This window comes from Sander lucioperca, chromosome 8 (assembly GCF_008315115.2).
Source record: "Sander lucioperca isolate FBNREF2018 chromosome 8, SLUC_FBN_1.2, whole genome shotgun sequence".
Classification (NCBI taxonomy): domain Eukaryota; kingdom Metazoa; phylum Chordata; class Actinopteri; order Perciformes; family Percidae; genus Sander; species Sander lucioperca.
In genome coordinates this window covers 26,860,176-26,878,233 of record NC_050180.1, presented here as the reverse complement: position 1 = coordinate 26,878,233, position 18,058 = coordinate 26,860,176, and the positions used below count along the sequence as shown (strand labels likewise).

At 43.1% G+C, this 18,058-nt stretch overlaps 1 pseudogene; it reads left to right on the top strand.

Annotated features, from left to right (window-relative positions):
- The first annotated feature begins 1,444 nt into the window (after positions 1-1,444).
- LOC118495541 lies at positions 1,445-14,566 on the top strand (annotated as a pseudogene).
- Positions 14,567-18,058: the final 3,492 nt, after the last annotated feature.

Sequence of the window (18,058 nt, the reverse complement as noted above, 5' to 3'; positions counted from 1 at the left end):
AAATATCATTTATATACATAATGAATCATTTTGGTCCAATTATCGAACCCTGTGGCATGCCACGCGTGATGTTAACTAACTTGGACATGGCATTTCCCACTTGTACATACTGTCTCCTATTTTTGATGTAGCTCTTCAGCCATTCCAGACCTACACCTCTGATTCCAAACCTTTCCATTTTTTCCAACATAATATCATGGTCTATGGTATCAAATGCTTTCCTGAGGTCTATGAACACTCCCACTGCAAACTTCTTTTCATCAACTGCACCTGTACGTTTTTCCATAAGTTCCATCAACTGACAGTGATGTTAAAACAAGAAGAGCCAATGAGAAATGCTGTTGTTTCCTCTGCAGATGAGAGGCTGAGTTCAGCAGCATGGATCAGTGTGAGGACAGAGGAACCACACTGTGTGGGGAACAGGACCGCCAGACCAAAGCTCAGAGGTGAGACCACCATCTCTAACTGTCCAGCACTCACATCACTCCACCACCTGAAATACACAAACTTGTAGTGATGATGAGACACACTCATGATCTTCTATGAAGTACTTTACTCAGTATACTGGGAGAGAGAGTGCTGCAACGTGGCCATCGTTCTCTGTCGGCCTCTCTCTCTCTAACGCTACCAGACACTAGCAGACTCTGAACAGACTAAAGTCTGACACCATCTCACATCTAATGTTAAAGATAGGGCTGCTCGATTATGGAAAAAATATATAATATATATTATATAATATATAATAATATAATGTTGAATCACAGTGGGATCAGCAGTACAACCAAAAATGTAATATCAGGGTCTGATTCAATGTTCTAATCAACACTTTAAAGGCCCTGACACACCAACCCGACAGCCGACCGTCAGGAGGAAAGGCAGTCGCACTGATCAGCCTCTACGAGCTGATCAAAAAAGTTCCTCGGAACACACCGAAGCGACGCCAACTTGAGCATACGTTCTGCGTGTGCGTGAGACGTAATACATCTCCATAACAGCAGGCGGCGCTAATCTGAATTGTTGCCCAAAAAATTAAAACTGGCAGCTGATTGGACGAACGCGTCACGTGGGTCTGGCTGCTCCTGGATTTTACAACAGAGCGTAACCTGATTTAGAATATGATCTCATATTTTACGAAGATAGTTCACCGAAACGTGTTTCTTTAAACATTTTAAGCAAGAAATAGGCCAGGCAGTTGCTGAATCTGTCTTCATTTCAGATCGACAAAGATCAGTTTAAAAGATTTTTGTCAGATTTTGAGAGCCGTTCGTCACGCCACAGAACACACTGAACAGACTCGAGTCACTGACCTCGCCAGACTGTCTGACGGCTGATTATCGTGTTGGTGGGTCAGGGCCATAAGTCAGAGGACCTTTACCTTGGGTGTGTTTCTGTGTGGACAGAAATGATGTGAGCTAATTCTTCCTGATTCCTCCACAGAGTGGACCAGGAGATCTCAGAGGTTCCCAGTGGTCAGTCTGCCCAGCAGCATCAAACACACCTGGACTCCATCTTTATGGTCTGTACATATACAACAATTACCTTTACATCTATCGTGTTCACAATCATCTGGTGCACTTTATAGACCAGGGGATTGCCAGTCTGTCCAACATGGATCTGATGTTTGCTTCCATGATTTCAGTTTGATTTGATTCATATTATCTTCTGTTCCAGCTGCTGGAGGACGACATCATCACGTTTGTGAAGAACGAGCTGAAGAAGCTTCAGAAGGTTCTGAGTCCAGATTACCCAGAATGCTCAGAGAGTCAGAGGGATGGTGAGGAGGTGTTTGATGGTGAGGATGAAGAGCAGAGGAGGAGCAGCAGAGAGGCATTTCTGAAGATCACACTGCAGTTCCTGAGGAGAAGGAAGCAGGACGAGCTGTCTGACCGTCTGCAGAGCAGTAAGAGGATTTATATCTTTAGGGGAAGTAAAGTTTCATATGTACTAGGGCTGCTCGACAATGGAATAAAAAATATATAATCACGATTATTTCGGTCAATATTGAAATCACGATAATTTAACATGATTACTCGTTGACTTCTGGAAAGATGTTGCAATTATTGAACTTAAAAAGCAGTGGAAAAAGTTAAATAAATCACAGTAAAAACAGTAAAAAACACAACTGTGAACGTTGCCTTAATACCTTTCCTATTTTATTTTTTCATTCAGAACACAAGAGAAAATAAGAGTTTACTTGCAAAATGTAATGAGCTAAATAATTGTTTTTCTCGATTATTCTGTTTTTGTGATCATTGGGAGCCAAAATTAATTAATTAATTGCACAGCCCTAATATGGACTTTATAAATCACTTATTGATCTTCTTTGTTGTGTGTTCTTTCAGGAAGTCGTTCTGGAGTTTGTAAGCGTAAACTGAAATCTAACCTAAACAAGAAGTTCCAGTGTGTGTTTGAGGGGATTGCTAAAGCAGGAAACCCAACCCTTCTGAATCAGATGTTCACAGAGATCTACATCACAGAGGGAGGGACTTCAGGGGTCAATGATGAACATGAGGTCAGACAGATTGAAACAGCATCCAGGAAACCAGACAGACCAGAAACAATAATCAGATAGCAAGACATCTTTAAAACCCCACCTGGAAGAGATGAGCCAATCAGAACAGTGATGACAAAGGGAGTGGCTGGCATCGGGAAAACAGTCTTAACACAGAAGTTCACTCTGGACTGGGCTGAAGACAAAGCCAACCAGGACATCCAGTTCACATTTCCATTCACCTTCAGAGAGCTGAATGTGCTGAAAGGGAGAAAGTACAGCTTGGTGGAACTTGTTCATTACTTCTTTAGTGAAACCAAAGAAGCAGGAATCTGCAGGTTTGAAGAGTTCCCGGTTGTGTTCATCTTTGACGGCCTGGATGAGTGTCGACTTCCTCTGGACTTCCTCAACACTAAAATCCTGACTGATGTTTCAAAGTCCACCTCAGTGGATGTGCTGCTGACAAACCTTATCAGGGGGAATCTGCTTCCCTCTGCTCGCCTCTGGATAACCACACGACCTGCAGCAGCCAATCAGATCCCTCCTGGGTGTGTTGACATGGTGACAGAGGTCAGAGGCTTCACTGACCCACAGAAGGAGGAGTACTTCAGGAAGAGATTCACAGATAAGAAGCAGGCCAGCAGAATCATCTCCCACATCAAGAAATCACGAAGCCTCCACATCATGTGCCACATCCCAGTCTTCTGCTGGATCACTGCTACAGTTCTGGAGGACGTGTTGAAGACCAGAGAGAGAGGATAGCTGCCCAAGACCCTGACTGAGATGTACATCCACTTCCTGGTGGTTCAGTCCAAAGTGAAGAAAGTCAAGTATGATGGAGGAGCTGAGACAGATCCACACTGGAGTCCAGAGAGCAGGAAGATGATGGAGTCTCTGGGAAAACTGGCTTTTGAGCAGCTGCAGAAAGGCAACCTGATCTTTTATGAATCAGACCTGACAGAGTGTGGCATCGATATCAGAGCAGCCTCAGTGTACTCAGGAGTGTTCACACAGATCTTTAAAGAGGAGAGAGGACTGTACCAGGACAAGGTGTTCTGCTTCGTCCATCTGAGTGTTCAGGAGTTTCTGGCTGCTCTTCATGTCCATCTGACCTTCGCCAACTCTGGAGTCAACCTGCTGTCAGACGAACAAACAACATCAACACAGTTCTACCAGAGTGCTGTGGACAAGGCCTTACAGAGTCCAAATGGACATCTGGACTTGTTCCTCCGCTTCCTCCTCGGTCTTTCTCTTCAGTCCAATCAGACTCTCCTATGGGGTCTGCTGACAAAGACAGGAAGTAGCTCAGTGACCAATCAGCAAACAGTCAAGTACATCAAGGAGAAGATCAGTGAGGATCTGTCTGCAGAGAGAAGCATCAATCTGTTCCACTGTCTGAATGAATTGAATGATCGTTCTCTAGTGAAGCAGATCCAACAGTCCCTGAGATCAGGAAGTCTCTCCACAGCTAAACTGTCTCCTGCTGAGTGGTCAGCTCTGGTCTTCATCTTACTGTCATCAGAAGAAGATCTGGACGTGTTTGACCTGAAGAAATACCGTGCTTCAGAGGAGGCTCTTTTGAGGCTGCTGCCAGTGGTCAAAGCCTCCAACAAAGCTTTGTAAGTACAGCAATAGTTGGAATCATATATCATAACTTAAAGACTCTGCTGGCTTTTCAAGTTCTTGATTGTTTTTTATTCATTACTGTCTCTCCAGACTGAGTGGCTGTAACCTGTCAGAGAGAAGCTGTGAAGCTCTGTCCTCAGTTCTCAGCTCAGAGTCCTCTAGTCTGAGAGAGCTGGACCTGAGTAACAACAACTTGCAGGATTCAGGAGTGGAGCTGCTGTTGGCTGGACTTCGGAGTCCACACTGCAGACTGGATACTCTCAGGTCACATCAGGTTACATATTATGTTACAAGGTTTTCAAAACAACGCAAACAAATGCAAACAACTAGAGAAATATGTTCTCTAGTTGTTTGCATTTATTTAAACCCATCACAATGGTCATGGGCAGCACTGAGCTCTGGACGCAGCAACGGTGGCTCTGCTAAATAGTCTCAGGAAGGAACTTGTTTTGGTGGAACATTTGCACCCCACAAAAGAAAACTCCTCATACAATATTGAATGAAGTTAACTGTTGACACAATACAGTAGCGTGAGCTATTTAAATTAGTTGACATGTTATTAGCATGGTTAAACCTCATTGGCTCTGACCAGCGTATCGCCATGTGTACTTCGTCCACAGCAATCCCACCAATCAGTCCCAAAATGTCCCAGTTAGAGAGGAAATTGTAAATCTTTAACAATCCTTCTAACCAATGTCCCCTCTAATTTCTCATGTGTCTGGGCATACACACAAGCTCCCTGAGCACACTGAGGATCACTGTGAGCAACATCAGTTGTGCACGCTGTGGCCACACACCAGTATCACACCTGTTCAACACCTGGGATCATAGCAAGTTACATGGCTTATTAAAAGAATCAAATTACAGCAGCAATTTCCATTAGTTTACTTTTAATATTTTCGAGGGTTTACCACTCAACCGCTGAGCTACCGGCTCTGGCTCACTTAAAATGAAAAAGACAAAAATCTTGTTGTTCATGAGATGTGTAGTATGTTATATGTGAGAGTGCTGCTTTGGCCATGGGAAGAGTCCTGCATTGGCCATGGGAAGAGTCCTGCTTTGGCCATGGGAAGAGTCCTGCTTTGGCCTGGGTGAGGGTCCAGTTGTGGTTTGGCTGAGGGTCCAGTTGTGGCCTGGGTGAGGTTTCCTGCTCTGGAAGAAATGAGACATATACACCTTTCAGACATAACATTTTGTTCACATTAAAACATTCACATTTTGCACAATGACGTGTGCTGTAGCTTGTGATACAGTGTAAATTCCTGTAACTCTTTGTCTGTAAAATATCTAATTACACTGTTTTTATTAGCATTTCTACTACCCATAAATTATCTAGTAGTAACAGCATTTAATGATTAATATCCATAAATAACACATCTTAATAAATGTCACTAGAATAAGCACAAATCTGACTTAAATTTTACCTTATTTTTCACGTCTGTCTTTCTCACTTCTCCAGTGGTTGTACACTTTGTCCAGGTTGATGGCTCCGTCTGCTTCTTGCTTTGACTTTATGCGCATCAGCTGGTCCAAATGTGCCACTTCAAGACAATTTCTGGATGCTGTTTTGATATGATTCATTAAACTAAATCCTCTTTCACAATCTGCACTGGAAGCTTTAAATGTAGCACAAATATCCACAAGCTGTAAGATCTCCTTTAGCTCCTCACATCTGAGTGCTGCAGCCACCATATCTGAGAATGTGCTGATTGACCCCTGTTTAAGTTTTTGCTTCATTATGTACTTGAATTCAGCATATTGACTGTTAATGGCCTCCATATACTGTGGGTGGTGGAGAATGGCCTCATACTTTTTTGCCAGTGTGGCAATGTCTGCTGATCCATAGTCAAAACTGATGTCGGAGCTCAATGCTTCAATGTCAAATGCAGACCACTCGTTTAATCCATCCTCTGGAAAACGAGCATCCATGTGATCACAGAGCTTACTAATAAAAAAAGTAATCTCACCAGTATTTCTGCCATCAGCTGATGAGGTCCCCATTGCCTCTTTGACATGGTCACTCCAATGTACATCCTTCTCCAAGTATTGGGAACGCAACTTGTCAATCTTTGCTCGAGCAAAGCAGTGCCCTTCCATCACAGTCAGGTTGCGTCTTTATAAAGAGAGGCAGAGTTGTGCTAGCTCACCCAAAACATCTCCCAGAGCAGTGATAGTAACCTTGAACTTTGAATCACTAGTAGTGAGCAGTACTTTGCCACTGGATCTCTGTTATCAGTGAATTCTCTTTTGCAGAATTCTTCAAGCACAGTGTAGTTCCTCAGAACAGCATTCACAGCTTGGTGCCGCGACAGCCATTGCACTTCGTTCAGAGCCCTGAATGACAGTGTATCTTCATCAAGAATCTTTGCTAGGTCTTCCATTTTGCCCCTCTTCACAGTGGACCGAGAAAAAGTGGAATATACAGTTCTAAGAAGAGTTTCCACATCTCGCATCAAAGGCACATCTTTCCAGGCATCATCAATGCCCAAGTCCTCTCTATGGGCCACACAATGTTGTTCAGTTAGGTGTGGTATTTGGTGCTTTAACAAATCCGCAACTCCGTTGTGTCTTCCTAGCATTACTGCGGCACCATCGGAGGTCAGCATCACCATTCTCTGCATGTCCAGTCCATGTTTGGAGTAAAACTGAGTTATTGCCTGCACAATATCCTTAGCAGTGCATGCTGTCAGCTGGATGATGCCACCAAACACAGTTTTATAGTTGACATCATTTTCCTCCCTGTATTTAATATATATGACTAGCATTTTGTGTACTGTTATGTCTGTGCTCTCATCTACCATCAGGGTATGCCAAGGTGCATTTTTAACACTGCACATAGTCTCATTCTGCACTGTCTCATTGATTGAGTTCACAAATTCAAAGGCATAGTCTTTGCCAGCTTTTTGGTATACTCACATACTTTGCCATGTGATCGTGGATTTGTTGAACTGACAGCATTGATGCATTCATTTTGATGGCCAGTAAAATATTGTCAATGAGAACTTTAACTTGCTCGGGGTCAAATTTTGTTTTGTGCAACAGCTCGTTCCTTTTCTCCCGGTCTTTTGCGCTCTCCCGCAATAATGTACCAATCGCCTGTCCCATCTTGAGTCTTCGTACAATTCCAACAGCTTTCAAATGAGTTTTCTGCTGAATGTGACGCTTGAGGTAGTCCAACTTCCATTCAGTCCACATTTTTCCATCCGAAAAATCGCTTGTTACTTTGGCTTCGTAGCATGTTTTGCAGAGCAGCCCTGTCTCACTCGAAAAAGAAAAAATCTCACCCAGTTTCACCACTTGTTCTCCTGTTTCAACATACTCCGACAGCCATTCCATCTTAAAAGAACCGTATTTCTTTTTTACTTTGGCTTGGTGGGTGGATGTGTCACTGCCCGTTCGTTTCGCCATGGTAAGGGGTTTGCATTTGTGTCACCGTCTCTTATCTCTGCCACACTGTTGTTAGCTAGCTAACCTGCACGGTGCTACGGCGCGTATGGGCAGGGCACATACACAAGCACTGTCAATGCTATGATTGGCTGCGTAGCGTAAGTGAACCGTATCGTATCATTGGCTGGACACCTGTCACTCACTGAGTCTCTGCGCTGCATAGATTTTCTTGTGCACTGAGAATGTGCGAGCGGTGCGCGATTGCGCAAGCGCGCAGCTTAGAGGGAACATTGCTTCTAACTAACTCTAACCCCTGAAAGAAGCAACATGCCTGCCGTGTTGCACCGTCCACATCTTGTTCTAAAATTGACATTTTGAGCATGTAGTTTGCCAGCTCGAAGGTTGTTGTTTTTAGAAGTGTACAGAGTTTTCCAAGTCGAGGGACAACCAGCAGCAAATGAACTGTCGTTAATCCAGATTAGAGAACACACAGAGGGTGGACGGCGAGGGACAAAGCCTGGAAATGTACTTCTGTTGATCCACACTATTCCTGAGTTAATTTTAATTAACTGAGGATTTTAACAAGAGCTGAGAAGAGATTATACATCACCAGATTTAGTGATGCCTCACCAGTTACCATCCTGTTTATATTTTAGTTATACTGAAAACATATCCTTTTTTGACTCTTGAGTTAAAATGTCTTAGTTTCTTGAACTGCAAATCAGATCTTTTTTTCTTTTGATAATACTTTTAGTCCAGACTCAACCTGTCAATTTTTTTTACATTTTAATAATACTGATATTTATCTTCTTGTTGACTACCGTCTCTTCAGGCTGAGTGTCTGTAACCTGTCAGAGAGAAGCTGTGAAGCCCTGTCCTCAGTTCTCAGCTTCCAGTCCTCTAGTCTGAGAGAACTGGATCTATGTAACAACAACCTGAAGGATTCAGGAGGGAAGTTTCTGTCGGCTGGACTTCAGAGTCCACACTGCACACTGGAGACTCTCAGGTCAGTGTTCAACTGATGGTCACCTAAATACTGATTTACATTAATGGATAAACTTGTAACGTGCCTAAGATTCTCTGCTTGTATGATTGCAAACAGTGGTGTTTATTTAGTTTCAATCTCTTTCCATGAACATATTTTATGTTGTTTTCTTCATACTCTGCTGTTGGAACTTGAAATAGACAGGAATCAGGGAGCTACCAGTAATGTTGTCAGATTGTTGATGGACGTTACTGGGTGTTTGATTGTGAGTAGAAAGAATCTGTGATAATATTAATGTAACCCCACGGTATCCTCAGATCATGTGACATGTGTTGTTCTGTGTGTTTGCAGTCTGTCAGGTTGTCTGATCTCAGAGGAAGGCTGTTCTTCTATGGTCTCAGCTCTGAGCTCCAACCCCTTCCATCTGAGAGCGCTGGACCTGAGCTACAATCATCCAGGAGACTCAGGAGTGAAGCTGCTGTCGGCTGGACTTAAGGATCCACTCTGGAGACTGGATACTCTCAGGTATAAACATTGGATGAACATGAAAAGTTGGTATTTGTGTAGGAGGTCTCCAAGGAGAACATCTCCAGCAACCAAAATGATAATTCCCTGTTGTTAAAGATTGCTGCAGTTTGGACAGATATCTGCCATTTAAAGAAACTGTCTTTCATTTTGAGAAATATTATATTTCATTACCAGTATTGGGAGTAACGCATTACAAAAGTTACGCAATTACAGTAATGTATTCCTTTTGGCTCTAACACAGTAATATTACACATTACTAATAAAATGTTGGTACGATTATACCCGTTACAATCTCAGTAATGCGAGTTACAACGCATTTAACCCAACATTTAGTGGTTTTTTTTGTTTTTTGAAGAACCGACAAACATTTGGTCAAAGAATGTTTGTTTTTGTGTTAATTCCTGTTGCTGGACTCAGTGGTTGAGATGACTGCATAGACAGATATGTTTGCCAGATGGACATTATTTTCAGGAGTTTTTACGCTGCGTTGAAGTGAGTCACTGTTGCCGTGGTCAGAGTCAGAACCAGAGACGGTACGGACAACATCTGTGTCCCAACAGGTAACGGTACATCAGCGCGGACAGCTGTAAGTCCTAGCAGCTAACAGATAAAAGAACATGTCTGTAATGTTTAGGCTTGTTACACATTATATTAGCATTAGATTTTTTTCAGTGGTGGAAAGTAACTATATCAGGTTTTTAAAATATAAACCTGATCATGATGAAAATGGATCATATGGCGAGAGCTTATATGCAGCTCATGATAAAGTTTTAGTCACAAACTAACCATTTTAAACACTTTAAGGGCTATTTCACACAGAACATCTTGAAATGATTTGTCATAAACTATGTCACATTAGTGTTAGCCACGATGCCTTGTATTTCTCACTCCCGTAACTTATTGTTACACACACAGACGCACAAGCATGCACACACACACACACACACACACACACACACACACACACACACACACACACACACACGCACACACACACACACACACACACACAAACACGCACAGAATATATATTAAGTTAGCTAAAACACATGGATAAGGACTAATGAGGCAGACTAGATAAACATATATGCCACTTTAACGTTTTAATTCATGAATGAATGAAATATCTTAGAAAAGGCTTAAACATAACATTTGCTTTTTTTAAATTTACTTACCCTGTGTAGATGTAAAAGGGCGCATGGATAAAATGGATTGTGTACGGGGGCCGACAACGCCACCTAGGTTTTGGCTGAGGCCTAGGACCTCTTAAAACTACAATGATTCCAATTTAAGGTAAAAGATTAAAACAGGTCCTTTATATCGGGGGAGAGCAGTAAAACCAGTGTGTTTAAAACGGTGAGTAAAAACCAGTTTAAGGGATAACAGATTTATTTAAAAAAAGAATAGAACAATTAAAATTCCTCCTTATAAGAATTTAAAAGCAAAAGCACAACCAACTAAAATCAAGCTAAAATGGTACAGCAGAACAGGAGTGGGAGGTTAAGATGTCCACAGGTCTCTGCTGGCAACCAGCTTCTTTGTCGTTTGACTCCTCTCCTCGGGCATAGCCTGTAAAGGAGAACTCAGGGCCAGTCAAACGTCCTTTAAAAGTGCCACAGCTTTGTACACTACACACAACAAACACCGGTCTTAAAAAGAGACTTACGTGGAAGGGAGAAGTTTCACCTTCTTCCACTGTTGCTGTTAGCGATCGGTGTTTGAGTTTTCTCGGTGTACTCTCAGGCCTCCTCCGGACCAGGGACGATGCTGTTCTCACTGGCATCCGTGTGGTCTCTGTGTCCTCCATCATGCTTCTGTGTCCTCTGTCTGCTCCTCTCTGTCTGTTGTGCTCTGCGTCCTCCCTTGTGTGCTGCTCATGCTCTCAGTGTCCTCCCTCATGTTCCCAGTGTCCTCCTCCTTTTTCCCATGTGCTTCTTCGCTGCCCTCTGTTGCTGTTCTGCCCTTTTTATTCCTAAAAACCAGTCAACCCATGCTCTGGCTCCCAAGTGCAAGTCCTTAAATCCTAATTACTAATGTCCACTGGCGGAAGTAAAACATTTTAAAACACACACCACACATTTCAAAATAAAAGCATGAAACCACAGCGAATCCAAAGTAAAAAGCAAGCTTAAATAAAATCAACTTCTGCTCCGTGACATCGACATGACAGAAAGATGTTTCCTCTTCATTCCACCAAAAGAATTATAGAAAAAGCACCGTTGGTTGTTGAGAAGAGCTTTTTTAGTGGAGGAAAAATAGCTGTGGGAAAAACGAGCTAACAAGCTAGATAGCAAGCTAGCGAAAAAACGGCAGGCAAAAGTGGACAGCCAGCCTAAAACAAGGCCTTTTTAAACATGACAAACCCCAACCTGTATGACAGTTGGACACCCTAACCCTACCCCTAACTTTTTAACCGTAACCATAGGTCTAACCCTACGTTTTTTAACACCTTACACACATCTAAATAAATGCATTATTAGCAACGTTACATCCCGATACCGATGACGATGTCATCACGCACGCGAGCTGCGCGCGCAGCACAAGCTAACAAACTAACAAGCTAAGTCCCCACCATACCCCCTTTTTAGGAACCCTGTGATTTAAACTTCAGCAGGCTGTGACAGTCCGCTCCGTGCAGTCATGGTTCTGGTTCTCCCCGGACTTCCCTTCCCTCCAGCGGGCCCCAGCAATACGGTCACTATTGATTCATTTATTTCTGCATTTTTTTTATGTTATTTTATTTTATTTATTTATTTTTGAGCTGCTCGCGCAGCTCGACCAATCACAATGCTAGAAAGCATGCACGCGCATTGCAAGCGCAAAGCTGCCCCTTGTATACTACTCAAATACAAATACATCTAGACGTGCACACATCAGTCCCGTTCTCTACACCCTCCATCGGCTCCCGGTGTGTTTTAGAATCGATTTTAAGATTTGATTGTTTGTTTTCAAGGGCTTAAATGGCCTGGCCACGGAGTATTTGTCTGAGATCTTAACCCTGCGTGACCACAACTGGTCCTTGCGGTCTTCAAATCAGCTGGTTTTAGAAGTCCTAAGGTATAAACGGTGGGCTGATCTGCCCCGAGACTCTGGAACAAGTTACCCCCTGATATTCGGACGATTACAGATGGAGCTCTTTTTAGGTCTAAACTCAAAACCTATCTGTTTAGAAAGGCTTTTAATTAGGGCTGTCAATCGATTAAAAAATGTAATCTAATTAATTACATACTCTGTGATTAATTAATCAAAATTAATCTCATACATAATTAACGGTGCCTGAACCGAAAAAAAGAAAAGAAAAAAAAAGGGTACTAACCAACAGTTGGTGACATTAAAGAACGGCTTGTTTATTGCTAAGGCCATATGGTCAAAATTAAATGATTTAATAATAATGTTTAACAATAACAATAACTTATTTCACTAGTAAATTGCTGTTGAACGACAAAAACAACCATCAGATGGGAAAAAGACATTTACAATAACTTCAAATGCACCACGAGGCTGTGGTTTACCAGTTTCATTGAACGCACCGTCTATGTTGTTTTTCCGACGGCTAAAACCGTGTTTAATCCAGCTACTAGCTAGCAGTAGGCTAACGTTAGCTGCTGTTGAGTATAGTGTTAACTAGCTAGCGGTAGGCTAACGTTAGCTGCTGTTGAGTATAGTGTTAACTAGCTAGCGGTAGGCTAACGTTAGCTGCTGTCGAGTATAGTGTTAACTAGCTAGCGGTAGGCTAACGTTAGCTGCTGTTGAGTATAGTGTTAACTAGCTAGCAGTAGGCTAACGTTAGCTGCTGTCGAGTATAGTGTTAACTAGCTAGCGGTAGGCTAACGTTAGCTGCTGTTGAGTATAGCGTCCCGTGCAGCGGTGTTTGTGTTGCCTGTATCATCTGTTTCAGAGCATCAGAGAGAAGAGCAGACATATCAGTGGCTCCAGATTTCGGTAGCCAGGGTTGGCAGGAAGAAGATTTTTACAACTAAATGTTCCAATTAATGATCCAGGCAGCACATTCTCGTCTCCCTCCTTCATTTTACAGTCCAATGGTGGCTAGAACGGCTGGAATGGATTAATCTGCGTTATTTTTTTTAACACATTATTTTTTCTCATATTAATTAATCGAAATTATTATTATTTTGACAGCCCTACTTTTAATACATAGTAGTGGTGTGACAATTTCCCTCTCCTGTTTTCTGTGTTTCATTCTTTTTATTGGTTTCTGATGTGAAGCACGTTGGATACCTGCTGGTTACTGTATAAATACATGTTGATTGATTATTTATTTATTTGTCTTTATGGTCCTCAACCTTTTTTACATTCAAGTGACCTCACTGCAGCACAAATATTCTAATAGCCCAGTTTGTCCTGTAAAAACTGATGTGGACAACAGGGTTGATGTTCTACAAGCTGTTTTAATCTCTACAGAGAAAGGTCCATGTACATTAAAACTGACCCTTGAACCTACTGACCTCAGGATAGGACTTTGAGATGTATTTCTCCAGCTTTCAGACTGTTCCTTCATCAGTGTATGATAATATGTGAGAGTGATGTAATGCCCCTCCTCCTTTCAGGGTGGAGCCTGCTGGAGTCAGATATTTGACACCAGGTCTCATGAAGTGTAAGTCTGTTTTACATTTCATTCATCAAACTGTGACATCACTCATTCAACCCTCTGATGTCATCATCAAAGTGCTGATTGGTTAATAACTGCAGCTGTGTTGTGTCTCCTTCTCTCTGTCAGATTCCTGTCAACTCACACTGGACACAAACACAGTGAACAAAAACCTCCAACTGTCTGACAACAACAGGAAGGTGACACGTGTGAAGGAGGATCAGTCATATCCTGATCATCCAGAGAGGTTTGACTACTATCATCAGCTGCTGTGTAGAGATGGTCTGACTGGTCGCTGTTACTGGGAGGTTGAGACGAGAGGATGGGTTTATATATCAGTGAGTTACAGAGGAATCAGCAGGAGAGGAGGCAGTGGTGACTGTTGGTTTGGATGGAATGATCAGTCCTGGAGTCTGTTCTGCTCTGATGGTCGTTACTCTGTCTGTCACAATAACCGAAGAACATCCATCTCCTCCTCCTCTGTCTCTAACAGAGTAGCAGTGTATGTGGACTGTCCTGCTGGCTCTCTGTCCTTCTACTCAGTCTCCTCTGACTCACTGATCCTCCTCCACACCTTCAACACCACATTCACTCAGCCTCTTTATCCTGGGTTTGGGTTTGGGTTCTGGTCATATGGTTCCTCAGTGTCTCTGTGTCCTGTGGAGGACGGAGTCTCCTCCTGTCAGAGAACCAGACCGTTCAGTCTGATCAGGATCATCAGCTGATGTTAGTGAGGAGAATGTGGGGATCACCAATGATTTCCTGAGTGGATTAAATTCTGCTCCAAACAGCTAAATGACATGTAATGCTCTATATCATCGTCTCCAAAAGCTGCATTCAGCAACCACCTCGCTGCTTATCTGACAGCTTTAGTTCCTTTACACATTCAGATTATTAAAACTAAATACAATCAGGTAATACATGATGATGTAATATTACAGATTACTAACAGATAACATTAAAGTCATCAGTCATTAGAAACCAGTAATATCATACTGATTATTCTGCACAATCAACACTTTTCCTTTTGGTACTTTAAGTATTTTTATGCTGATAATTTTGTACTTTTACTTATTTCTACACTGTGGTATCAGTACTTTAACTTCATTACTTTGTCATATATTTTATATTCTTTTTTATTATGATATAATATTTTTATTTTGGTATTATAATTCTATGAGTTAGTTTTGTCGTTAATAAACCTCCGTACAGATCTGGGGTCTCATTTATAAAACTGTGCGTAGGATCTTTACTAAAAGTGTACGTACGCCCAAAAAATTCAGATTTATAAAACCGTGTGTACGTACATCTGTAAGCAATGTTCCCTTTATGTTGTTTTTATCAATAATGTAACCGAGTGACAGTTTGACTCCACTTTATTAACGTCCATAAACAGAAAAATCCTCTACATGCCTGGAGTTCCCGCCGTACATACACACTATTTCCGGGGGGCGTCTCCCGTGAGCCACTCATAGTACCGTAACACACTAGGGTCAAAAACACTTAACAGTACCACTATCTACATCCCCCTTCTTTAGCTGTGGCTCCTGAACATGAGAAACATTGAATCGCATACTTCTACACTAACAGCAGTTTTATAATAGAAAACACAAATATGATCTGGTTTACATAAAATGAACTCTGCGAGTGTCCCACAACTAAATGCATTAACAGAATGAAACATTATGTAGATCTCAAGGAACAAAGTGTTATTTCAAACATTTCGGATTCAATAGACTTGAGTATCTAGTTCAGTTCATGTATTTTGTATTTGGCCTTTTGTATTTGCCAGATCTAGTGAGATACATGGAAGTGGCGGCTTGAACTGGGTTTCTGGCCTGCGGTTCCACATGTTGCTGGGAAACACTGGTGGGAGGCTTTTCTGGACTTAGTTGTCTGTGACACTGTTCTGGTAGTGTTTGTTTAGTTGTTTCAGTCCGTTGTATTTTCTCCATGTCTGCGTCGGGTGTGTATCCTCCTGTGTTCGATTCATCAGTGTATGTGGTGCTCCTTGAAGGCTGTGGCTCTATCACTGGCAGGATGTGGCGTCGGTTACGCCTGTATTCCTTCCCTTCAGAAACCACCACATATGAGCGTGGCTCATCACACTTTTGCTTCACGATTCCCACTTTGTTATGTCCCCTTTTTGTTTGGAGTCTTACCACCTGGTTTGGTGCCAGGGGGCGTAGTGGTTTGCTGGTCTTGTCATAGTAGTGTTTTTGTGTCTGCCGCTTCTTTGTTAACTGTGCTTTGATGCTGGTCGGGGTTTTTGCAGCTGGTTTCAGCAATTGCTTGCAGATGGGCAGAATAGTCCGAGTGCGACGGGACAACAGCCTTTGTGCAGGTGAGCCCAGAGTGTTGTCTCGGGGCGTGTTTCGTATGCCGAGCAGATTCAGGTAGAAATCTGTCCCGTCTCTCGCTGTGGTCTCCAACAGTTTCTTTGCACTCCTTACAGCCCTCTCACTGAGGCCATTGGACTGTGGATATTCGGGACTGCTTGTCACATGCTGGAAATCCCAGGATCGGGCAAAGTCATGGAAGGCCTGGCTAGTATACTGGGTGCCATTGTCCGAGTATAACTTCTGTGGTATCCCGTGGACAGAGAAATGATGCTTTAGCTTATTGATGACTGTCGATGATGACAGGCTGCTGAGCCAGTCCATTTCAAACCACCCAGAGTATGAATCAATAAGCACCAGGTAGTGGTGATTCCGCCATTCAAATATGTCTGTGGCGACGAGAGACCAGGGCAGGTCTGGGACTGTGTGCAGTTTTAGCGGCTCTTTTTGCTGGTGGGGCTTCAGGCTGTTGCAGACGCCGCATGCCATGATGACATCCTGAATGTCCTCATTTATTGATGGCCAGAAAGCACTTTCCCTTGCCCTTCTCTTTGTGGATTCAACTCCTGGGTGTCCCATGTGTAGCACCTTCAAATACTCTGAGTGCAGGGCGGTGGGCACGACTGCCCTGTTTCCTTTCATGATGACCCTGTCTTCGATGGTGAGTTCATCACGGAAACTGAAGAATGGTCTCACCTCTGTAGGTACGCTGCACGGACGTCTTGGCCAGCCCTGTTGAATGAAATGGGTAAGTTTCTACAGCACTGTGTCTGCAGCAGTATATTGACGGAGTTCTTCAAGGCACCGTGGAAATATCAGTTGAACTGTCATCACCTCGAACTCTGGCCGTTCTGGCCTCTGGGGGCTGACGTTGCATCTTGGTGCACGGGAAAGGGTGTCGGCCAGGTAGAGGTGTTTTCCTTTTTTGTAGGTGAGAGTCAGGTCGAATTTTTGTAACTGTAGCATCATGCGTTGCAGGCGTGCTGGGATGGTGTGAAATGGTTTGTTGTGAATGGTGACCAAGGGCTGGTGGTCGGTCTCAATCGTGACCGGCTTGCCGTAGATGTAGTCATAGAACTTGTAGCAGGCGAAGACCACTGCTAGAAGTTCCTTCTCTATTTGCGCGTATCTCGTCTCCGTCTGGGTCAGTGTGCGAGACACGTATGCCACCGGATTCCCCTCTTGGAGGCAGGCAGCCCCTAAACCATATTGTGAAGCATCGCAGGTGAGCGTCACTGGTTGCCTTACATCATAGTAATGGAGTACAGGTGGGCTGCTGATGCAGGTTTTGAGTTTGTCAAAAGCATTCTGTTGGTGCTCCGCCCAATTCCACACCACTTCTTTGTGTAGCAGCTGACGTAGTGGTGTGGTGAGTTCACTCAGGTTTGGGATGAATTTGCCCAAGTAGTTTACCATCCCTAAAAAGCGCTGTAGAGCCAGCTTGTCCTCTGGGGGTGGTATTTCACTAATTGCTTTTATTTTTTTAGGGTCTGCTTTTAGTCCTTTATCTGTGAATGTGTGCCCAACATAGCTCACCTCGTTGAGTCCAAACTTGCATTTGCTTGGATTCAGTCTCAGTTTTACCTGTCTGGCACGATCCAGTACCATTTTCAGGTTTCTTTCATGCTCATCAGGATCCCTGTCATTAACAGTCACAAAACAACGACCTTCCTTGTCAGTTTTCCCTTCATCATCATGCAAAAACAAGCCTTCAATGGTGAATGTGTCTTCACTGTCACTGCCAGTGTCTGTTTCGGCGTATAGCTGGTTTACCTGTCTGTTTGGTCTGTTTGACTTGGCGGACCTGCACTGGCCTTTGAAGTGGTTCTGCTTCCCGCAGTTGTGGCACTGCTGGCCAAAAGCTGGACACTGGTCACGTTTTGCTGGATGGGTCCCCCCACAATTCCGGCAGCTGGAGATTGATGGTGAATTTTCCTTCTTAGTGCGCTTCATTTTGCTGTAGACTTTCTTATGTTTTATTTGTACAGCATCCACACTAGCGGTTGTCACAGTTTTTGGCGTGGAGAGGGTTTTGCTGTGTTTTTCTGTGAGTTCGCTGATTTGGCAAATGCGTACTGCTTTGGACAGCGTTA